Source organism: Nestor notabilis, unplaced genomic scaffold (genome assembly GCF_000696875.1).
Source record: "Nestor notabilis isolate BGI_N333 unplaced genomic scaffold, ASM69687v1 scaffold10910, whole genome shotgun sequence".
In the NCBI taxonomy this organism is placed as follows: domain Eukaryota; kingdom Metazoa; phylum Chordata; class Aves; order Psittaciformes; family Psittacidae; genus Nestor; species Nestor notabilis.
In genome coordinates this window covers 425-9,958 of record NW_009912478.1, presented here as the reverse complement: position 1 = coordinate 9,958, position 9,534 = coordinate 425, and positions in this window count along the sequence as shown.

Here is a 9,534-nt window from a genome sequence, read left to right as displayed (position 1 = left end):
CTGCTGCGGTGGGCCCGGGGGGCTGGTGTAGTCACAGGGCGCTGGTCTCCTGTGCGTAAAGCGGTAACTGGTGCCTTGGGGCGCTGGTTAGGTGGGGAAGTGGGTAAGGGTGGATGGAGGTGTTCCACGTTGGCTACTGGAGTACCGGTATATGGAGAAAAAGGATTTAAGACTGAAAAAAATTCACCTGAGGAGCATGTTAACTTTCCTGCAACCCCCCTGGTGCTGTGGTTGCGCGGTGTGAATCCCAGCTCGGAGGTAGCTGCACCTTTGTGGCCAGAATCGTTCTACCGTAACAAACTTCTCCACGTTCCTGCATGCAGCCCGCGTTCTTTTCTCCACCCACGGAGAGTGGTCTCATGTGGGTAATTAATCACACTGAAGTTGTGTGAAATCATATGGCGATACTTAGACGTTGCACAGAAAGAGTAGTTGGTAAATCAAGTAAACGATTCACTGTCGGGTGTTGGGCTTTCGAGGGTCTGTTCTTATTTCCTGTTGTCTTTTGGAGAAGTTCCCTAATTACATTTGTTCAAATGCAGTTTCCCTATGAATGACAAAAGGCCCAGTGGGGTTTCTGTGTCCTTCTAAGTCATTACATGATCTAATTTAGTGTTATTAAGAATAGCACGTGGTGTCAGTTGATGAGTTCAGAAAACACTGAAAACTTTTTTTTTTTTACTGAATTATGTCTTGGACTAAATTATATGGTTTGGTTTGGTTTTTTTTTTTTTTTTGTTTTTTTTTTTTTAACACGGGGATTAAGTAGGTACACTTCTATAACCATAAGTGTGACCTAGCCTGGTAAATTGTGGTGGTCCAGAGTCATGTGTTATAGGTTAATTTTCTGCAATACTGAAATTATTGTCATTATAGTTTTTCAGTAGTTCATCTAATTTTACTGAACGGTTGTATTTTCTTATTATTCCTTTGTACCTCGATACCCTGTTCTCTAATGCTCACTTACCTTTTTTTTTTTTCCTCCCCTGATCTTCTAGGGTCCCAAAAAGAAAAAAAAGGTAAGCAGTCGGAAACACGCTCTAGATCACATACAGCATTTTGACCCCTTTTGTGTTCATTTAGAGAGTGCGCCAGCTCAACTCTGTTATTTTGGAAATTATATGAGTAAAATTACAAAGCACTTCATGCTGAAATCAAAGTAAGCACCAGTTATCCTGGACTTAATATCTACAAAACAGTGTTTTTCAGTGGATCTGTCATAATAAAGCTGTTGTGATACCCTGATATTATGCGAATGTACTTTTTAAAAAGAAAAAAGATTTTTTTTTTGTTTAATTTTACTTTTTAATCTGTATTTCTGCTGGGCCAGTTGGTTGGGCTCAATCTGGAGCATCTCTCTTATAAGGAGAGACTGCGGGAGCTGAGCCTGTTTAGTCTAGAGGAGAAAAGACTGAGAAGGGATCTCATCCATGCAGATCAGTACCTCAAAGGCGGGTGCAGGGAGGATGGTGCCAGACTCTTTCCAGTGATGCCCAGTGACAGGACAAGGAGCAAAACACAAGAAGTTTCACCTCAACATGAGGGAGAACTCTACACTGAGGGTGGCAGAGCTCTGGAACAGGCTGCTCAGGGGGTTGTGGAGTCTCCCTCTCTGGAGACATTCAAAACCTGCCTGGATGCATTCCTGTGTAACCTGCGCTGGGTGACACTGCCTTGGCAGGGGGTTGGACTGGGTGGGCTCCAGAGGTCCCTTCCAACCCTAACGATTCTGTGATTCTGTGAAATTTAGAAGAGGAACAGGCATCTCCAGGGCACTAAGGTTATGTGCCTTTTTCAAGGAGTCTGTGTTCCTGCAGACCTACCAGAGAGGAGGTGGTGAGCACAGCCTCTGTGTGTTTTGCTTGGCAGCTGCTGCCCAGGCAGAGAGCCAGTGTCCTGGCTTTGTGCCACAGGCTGAACACAAAACATGATAGGCTGGGGGGGACAACAGACAGAACTCCACAGGAAACTGTATTGCATAAATTCATTCTGTCAATTATTCTTAATTTGGTGATAACAAAGTTATCCACCCCTCCCCCCCGCCCAGTAGATCCTATTCAAATGTAGTCCTTGGAGAGCTGTGCATCTCAGTTTTGTCAGCACTATGTAAAATCGTAAGAATGTGAAAAGAAATTGACTAAAAAGTGATTATTGAAATAAGCAGGTTTTCCATTTTCACTGAAAAAAAAGTAGTAAAAAATTATTATTTTTGAACTGGAAGGGACTGATTCTTCCTTGAAATCTGAATGGGTAGAATTGTGGGATTTACTGACTGACTTCTAGGAGAATTTTGCAAATAAATGCTTTGGTAACAAATGTGCTAGGATGCACATTAACTCTGGTGGGTGTACATTTGTGGTTGGCACTATCTTTTCACCACTGTTTTTGTTAAGCTTCGTGATAACCTTTGTATTCAAAGTTACATTTATGTACATATTTATTACCATGCAAAGTTAAGTGAATAGCTTTTAAGTAGTTAGATCTGAAAATACACTAGTCAAATCAAAATGTGAAATAACAGTATTTGTAACATGCTTTTTGTGTGATGAATGACAAAGGGCCTCCATAATTATGGAGTTCACTCTCAACTGGGTGACTTAACAATATTTACCAAATTATTAGGAATGCTCGGGTAGAGTGGACAGGAAGACTTTATAATACCATTGTGTTCTTTTGCACCTGTCTGGACTTAAGTCCTCTTTTGTTGCCTCTCCCCATCAGCTTTGTTGGAACTCCTTCTTTATTCCAAGATGGGCACTATGCTACTGTGCTGATTTGGTACTATTCTGTACCTGTTTCTCTGCAGAAGAGAAACATTGGATTCCTAACATTGTTAGTGCGTATTTGCACTGTGATACTGTCCAGTTATATTCTCTTCCTGACACTGTGGATGAAACTCGTACTGGTTTATTTAGTTTACCTTCCCTGAATGAATCCTTGTAAGTCTTTGCCTCTCACCAGTGATGGCATGGGGACTTGGGATTCAGCTCTCTGATGTGCAACATCCAGGTTAGATGCCTAGGCAGAAGATGTGTCTTCTCTTTTCACATTGCCTCTCCCTCTGAACCCATTTGCATTCTATATTTTCTGGTTTAAAACAGTAAACATTTCATTTCATTTGATTTGTCTTTCGTGTGCATCAGTGGCAGAGTAGCATTGTTCAGCCAGTACATAGATACACCACCAAATGCAAGTAGTTTGTTTTCCTCGATGTCTTTTGTCATCCATACCTTTGCTTTTAACCCTAGTTTACGCTGTTGTCTCTGTTTTCTCCGTATGCCAGAGCCTATGCAGAATATCATGGTTTATTTTCTCATGTGTACAAAACCCAACCTTATCTGTCCCATTCATAAACATTAATGTTGGCTGTGAATTGATTTTGTAGTTCAATACAGAATCAGCCTCCTTGTTTTTGTAAGCTCCGCAAGCATGTTTTGGTTCATGGCTCATCTTTCTCCACCACCGCTTTGTTCTTTTCATTTTTGCTGTTTAAAAAAATTGGCTGTATTCAGGCCTTGTCTTTGCAGCATCTGCCTTCAGGAACAGCACTTCTCCCTGATACCATTCCATCCACCCCAGGTGGACTCAAGGCACAATGGCTGCAATTGTATTACATATGCAACGGCAATGTTACCTGTGTAAACACTGAGTAAAACTGAATAAAGATAATTTAGTCGTTAGTAACTGTTCTTGGTGAGGACTGCAATCTTAGGATGCTTTTGCTACTTCATTGACAGGAAACCATCTTGGTAAAAACAGATCTTTTGACTTAGATTTTTTGAGTACTAATGTGCTAGTTTTTGCTTTTATGTGTCTTTGATTTTGCATCTGTGGGTCTTTAAGTGCTGTTTTATAGTGACAGTGCTGATTGTACACATTTGATTAAGCATCCCAAAACTGAAATGCAAATACCAAAGGAACACAAAACCAAGGTTAAATTGTAATAAAAAATAAAAACTCATCCATGTTTTTGGTTTGGGTTTGTTTTTTTTCTGGCAAGGAAGGAAAACCATGAGGGACCATTAGTAACATCTTCAAATCCAAAGAAAATTATGTTTGCCACATTGTAGCTGTTCAGATCTCTTGAAGACGACGTGGTCTCGTGTGTACACCTCCAATTACCAAATTTTTATGTGCATTATCAGTAAGAACTCTATGAATACTGTGAATTATAGGACAAAACTAAGTGTTTTATTTTGGTTAGTCTGTTACATGACAGTAGATTTTGTATGTTACTTACATTGTCTTTTTTTTTTTTTTTTCCCAATGTATACCCAGACCACAAAGAATTAAGTAGGAAAATAATTTCTGAGAACCCCAAATTTAAAATACAGTTATTTTAGGATTAGCCTAGAGGTTGATCAATTAACTGTCTTGAGTTGCCATGAGGATTTTATGACAGAAAGGAGAACTCTTTGTTAGTCATCTAGTGAATTGAATGCTTCCAAATGCCAGAGTTGCCTATTCCCCAAAATATATTTCCCAGTATTTCCTGAAATGTTTGAAGCTGTAACATCGTCTTTCTTAGCAGATCTACCATGTTATTCAATTTCTACTTTAAACCAAGAGATTTTAATATTCTCCTATTGTGGCTGTGTTCAGGAATGTCTAGCATACCGTAATATATTAACTGTAAGAACGTACATTGCATTAGAAAATTGAGTCCAGGATGTGGATTGCCATTCTAGAGTCTTCATTGACTATGCAGGGAATCCAGAATCTTAATTCAGGGATCACATTAGAAGGGCAAAGTTATAGAGGGAAAATACCTCCCAAATGTATTACAATAATATTGATATTTGTTTTCTTTTAATTTGTTGCAAACATTAAGTCTAGTGCCAACAAGAAAGCTGAACTACTGAGATTACAGAGAGAAGAAGAAGAAAAGAGGCGGAGAGAGGAAGGTACTGTGCACTTTCTTTGTAGGGAATATGATGGCACAAGTCACTTACTTTAAATAAATGGACAGAAAGTAATTTCCTGAATGATATGTATATCAATATCTATATTTCACAAACACGAGTGATTCCTTCCTCTTTTCTTGTGTGGGACAATTTCTGTCTTATTTGCTACCATATCTCACTTTCCTTAGAGCCATCCTTTTTTCTCTAGTTATTTCTACTGCAGTTAAGAACATTGGAAGGAGGATGGCTGAAAGAACTGTTTGTTTGTGGGTTTTTTTTTCCTCCTCTCTTTTAATATTACTTTTTGAAATATTCTCAACAAGTTAGAAAACCACAAAACATTGCATTTCTTTTTAATTTTTTTTCCTCCCCCTCCTCTCAAGCCTAGTTGTCAGTAGTCAAGAGATATTCCCTGAAAAGGACTTTTTCCAGAGAAGGCCAACAGAATATGTATGTTGGCAGGGGGCTAGCTGGTGTTCTGAAGGGGTAGCAGTTAAGGTGACTACAAACCAAGATAGATAAAAGTGTAGTTTACTTGGGCTTCTTCTGTCTACTGAGTGACTGATTCTTCACCCACTTCTTCAAGACCTTTTTGTTATGTATCACTTTATCCCTTAAAATGAAATCCCAGTTGCAGGGTTTCCCCATCCTCACCATCGGAATGTAGCTACTTCTGCAGTTTAGTATCACAAGCTGATATCCCTGGCTGAACATCCCATCCATCTCTTCTTCCGTTTCTGCCATTAATCCATCCTGGTGCAGGCTTGGGTATGCTGTGACTGCTAGTAAGCCACTACCAATCACTAGTAATCTCTGTGGATGCAAGTAGCAGCTAAGGTAAGTAGAGGCAGATTTGGGAACTGCTGTTGCTCTTGCCTCTGTGCAACACATACACTTGAAGTGATTTATGTGTAGGGGGTGACATCCAAGCTGCTGTTTGGGAACATCTAGATTGATGCATAGGCTGTGCTAGCCAGGCTGAAGGCTTAGAGGTTGAAAACAATTTTACTTAGTACTCTCGTCCTATCCCTTTTTCTAGACCCTATGGCAGCAAAGAAAAGCTAAAACTGTGATCAGGAGTAACTCATACTGAAGGGTATTTCAGTGAACAAATAGCTGTAAGATTGGAGTTGTAGGAAACTAAAGGTTTTAGGAGACGACGAGAGTAACTTGGGACTGAACTGCTCAGTTTCACCATATGCTTTGGATTAAGAACCTGGGTCCGCTGAAGCTGTAGATAAAAGGAGAGGGCACTCCTGCTGCTGTTTCTGAGGGGAAAAAGAGGGCTTGCTGATGCTTTTTTCCACTTGTGTTGACCCAGGGTAGCACCATAGGTAGTGTGTTTTAGTACAATGATTCAAATTAATTGGGAAGATTTCTGCACAATATAAGATACACACTTGTGTTTCTCATTATTATGGTGGTTTTGTTATTACAGCTAATAAAATAACTTGTCTCATTTTATTAAGTAAAATATAATTATGCTCTTGATATATTTCCTGATCTTCAGAGGAAGCCAGAATTCAAGCTGAACTAGAAGAAGCAGCAAGACTTGAAAAGGAGAGAATTGAACAAGAGATGATGGCAAAGCTTGCAGCAAAAGTTAGTTCGTACTCACTGAAAAAATCTAATCCTATTTTTAAATTATGACAGGGTCTATAAAACATGAGTAATTTAGTGTCAGAATAGAAATTAATTTCCTTATGTCCTTAGTGTTGGGAACAATATAGAGGAAATTTTCTAGCATCACTAGATTAAAATTAGTTATGAAAAATCTAGCCAAGCCACTGCAAAGGTACTCTTGTATAAGATCCCACAAATGTAGAAGGTGGTGAGCTGGATTAGTAAAACATAATGCACACAAAATCAAGGGAAGTGGGGCTGGTTTCTTTGGTATAGTATTCTTTCACTAAGCAAATGTTTGGCTTAGTGTTTCTTTGATTCAGAAAAATTCCCTGACGTGAGATAGTCTCGCCTGGTTTTGATACATAAAGATGCTGTGGTTAAATACATTAACTTTTGCCATATGTGATACACCAGTTTAAATAAATCTCTCTTCTATTTCCACCACACTTTCAATTGGATGAATTTTTTGTGTTCCCAGTAATTACATTTGATACAGCTGCGGCAGGAATGTTTTGGTTTAAATTCCACAAGTGGTTGCATATTGGGGCAGATACATTGATTTGTGTGCGTGCATGTCTATCAGAATATGTATATTTATTTTTCTGAGAAGACTCAAATTCAGAATAAAAAGTAATTGGTAATATCTAAATATTTTTTGGGGTTTTTTTGTGGGTTTTTGTTTGTTTGTTTTTTTAAGAGGATGTACTACATTTTGGTTTTCTCTTTTTCTGTTTTTCATTTTTTTCCTTATTTTTTATCCCCTCCTCCCCTTCCCCCCCAAAAAAGTCACTCCTGCCTGTGTCTCTTGTCCTTCACAGAATACTTTTTACCTTAGGTAGATGAGGAATTTAAAATAATAGAAATTATAAGGAAAAAATTAAATAATTTTGCACACGTTTTTCCAGCATATGCTTATATTTTTTAGTAGCTCTTGTTAAAGCTATTTTCAGGATGATGATATGGAAGCTGTTCAAGTGAGAGGTTAACAATCATATGACACATTATGTTTATCGTATGGCACAGCCACTAATGTGATCACAATAACATACTGTGAACTTCTGCAGTCTTCTCTATTAAATGTTTTATAAAAAAGCAAGTTTTCAGTGTTTGTTTAAATGATAACTAAATTCAAATATCCCATTTTTTTCTTCGATATAAAACAATAGTAAGAAGTAAAACAAATATTTAACTCCTCTGTTTGATATATATCTATATTTATATATATTAATAGGATCGAGAACGAAGGGAGGCTGAACTGGAAGAGCTTCATTCACTGGAACAGAAGTTTTTGTCTGCAGAGCAGTGGAAAATTGATTATAGAGCACATGCAAAGGTAAGCTTGCTTTCCAAAATCTGTCCAGTGTTATAGAGGTTCAACAATAAAGAGACTTTAGCTATGTCTCCATTGCAGGATCCAGGAGTTTCCATTTATTGAGTTTAGGTGTGTGCTATGGTTGCATTTCAAGTTTCATTCTGAGGTAGTAACTGGCCATGCTTACTCTTTTCTATCTTCTATATATTGTTGTACACAGAAAAGAAACATGGGCAAAGAGGAGCTTGTCTGTGTGAGCATTAATTAGTATTAATACTAATACTCACAGAGAGTATTACTGGTATTAATTATTAATACTGGTATTACAGTGTTAATACTGGGGACTCACAGCTTACCCCAGTAGCCAGAAAGAATTACAATTTCAGATTTTCTGGTATTTGTCCCTTCTTTTCTGTTTGCTTTCATTCTAGTTTTAAATATTCCACAAAAAAAAAAAAAAAGAAAAATTAAAAAAAAAAAAGCTCCACCAGGGCGTAAAAATATCTTTTGGCAAATCTGAGATAACTGGCAACATTTCTGGTTCCTGGATATCTCAGGTCATCATTTGGAGAGACGTTGGCCAAAACTTTGAAGGACATGACACAGCTCTCGGTCAGATATCAGGGCTAACAGTTAATGTCTGCGGTTTAGGGTGACAGATGTGGTGGCTGAATCATCACCCAGTACTACTGTGTACCTGTAAAGATAAATTTTAAATAGTAAGGTGTAGAAATACACTAGTAGAACATTTCTACTCTTGTGAATCCATCTCGCAGAAACATCATTCATTAACAGTTAGATACAAGATTTGGTCAGTTTGGCTCCAGGTAAGGTTAAATAGATTTGTGGACACAAGGATTTTCTTTTTGTCTTGTGTATCACTTAATCCTTTATAAATCCTCTATGGAATAAATTCATAATCACAGGAGAAATCATGTTAGAAGGGACTTCTGAAATTCATGTAGTTCAACCTTCTGCACAAAGCAGGGCAAACTCTGAAGCTAGGGCAAGGTGCTCAGCTGGGTTTTGAAAATTTCTAAGGATGCGGGTACCACAGTATGTCTGAGCAACCTTTTGGACTGCTTTGCCACTCTCATTGTAACATTTTTTTTAAAATGCAATTGGCATTTCCCTTGTTACAGCTTGCGATTATTGCCTAATTGTTTTGATGCATCATCTCTGTGCACCTATAAAAGAAAGCTTGCCCCTGTCTTCTCTATACCCCTCTGTAGGTGGATTGCATTTGTTAGTACAGACTAGCAAAGCTCAGCCATCTTAAGGTCCCCCCTCTTGCCCCTCCAATTTACCACTCTTTCTTTGGTACTGAGGGACACAAAACTGGATGCAGCACTGCAGATGTGGCCTCAGGAGCCCTGCAGGGGGAACAGTCCTAGGCTTGCTGCTTACACTCTTTGTGGTATAGCCCGCTGTGCCCTTAGCCTTCATTGCCACAAGGGTGCAGCATGATAACTGCACAGTTACAACACCTTAGAATGATCTTTATTACCTTTTTCATAGATGACATACTCTGACTGCATTATCCTTGTGAACAAGGGACTGTGAGAATTAAGATCTTAGGCCCACTGTAGGAGAGGATCAGGCTTAAGACCATCTTAAGAACCTGAATGTGCACAAGTCCATGGGACCTGATGAAATCCATCCGTGGGTCCTGAAGGAGCTGGCGAATGAAGT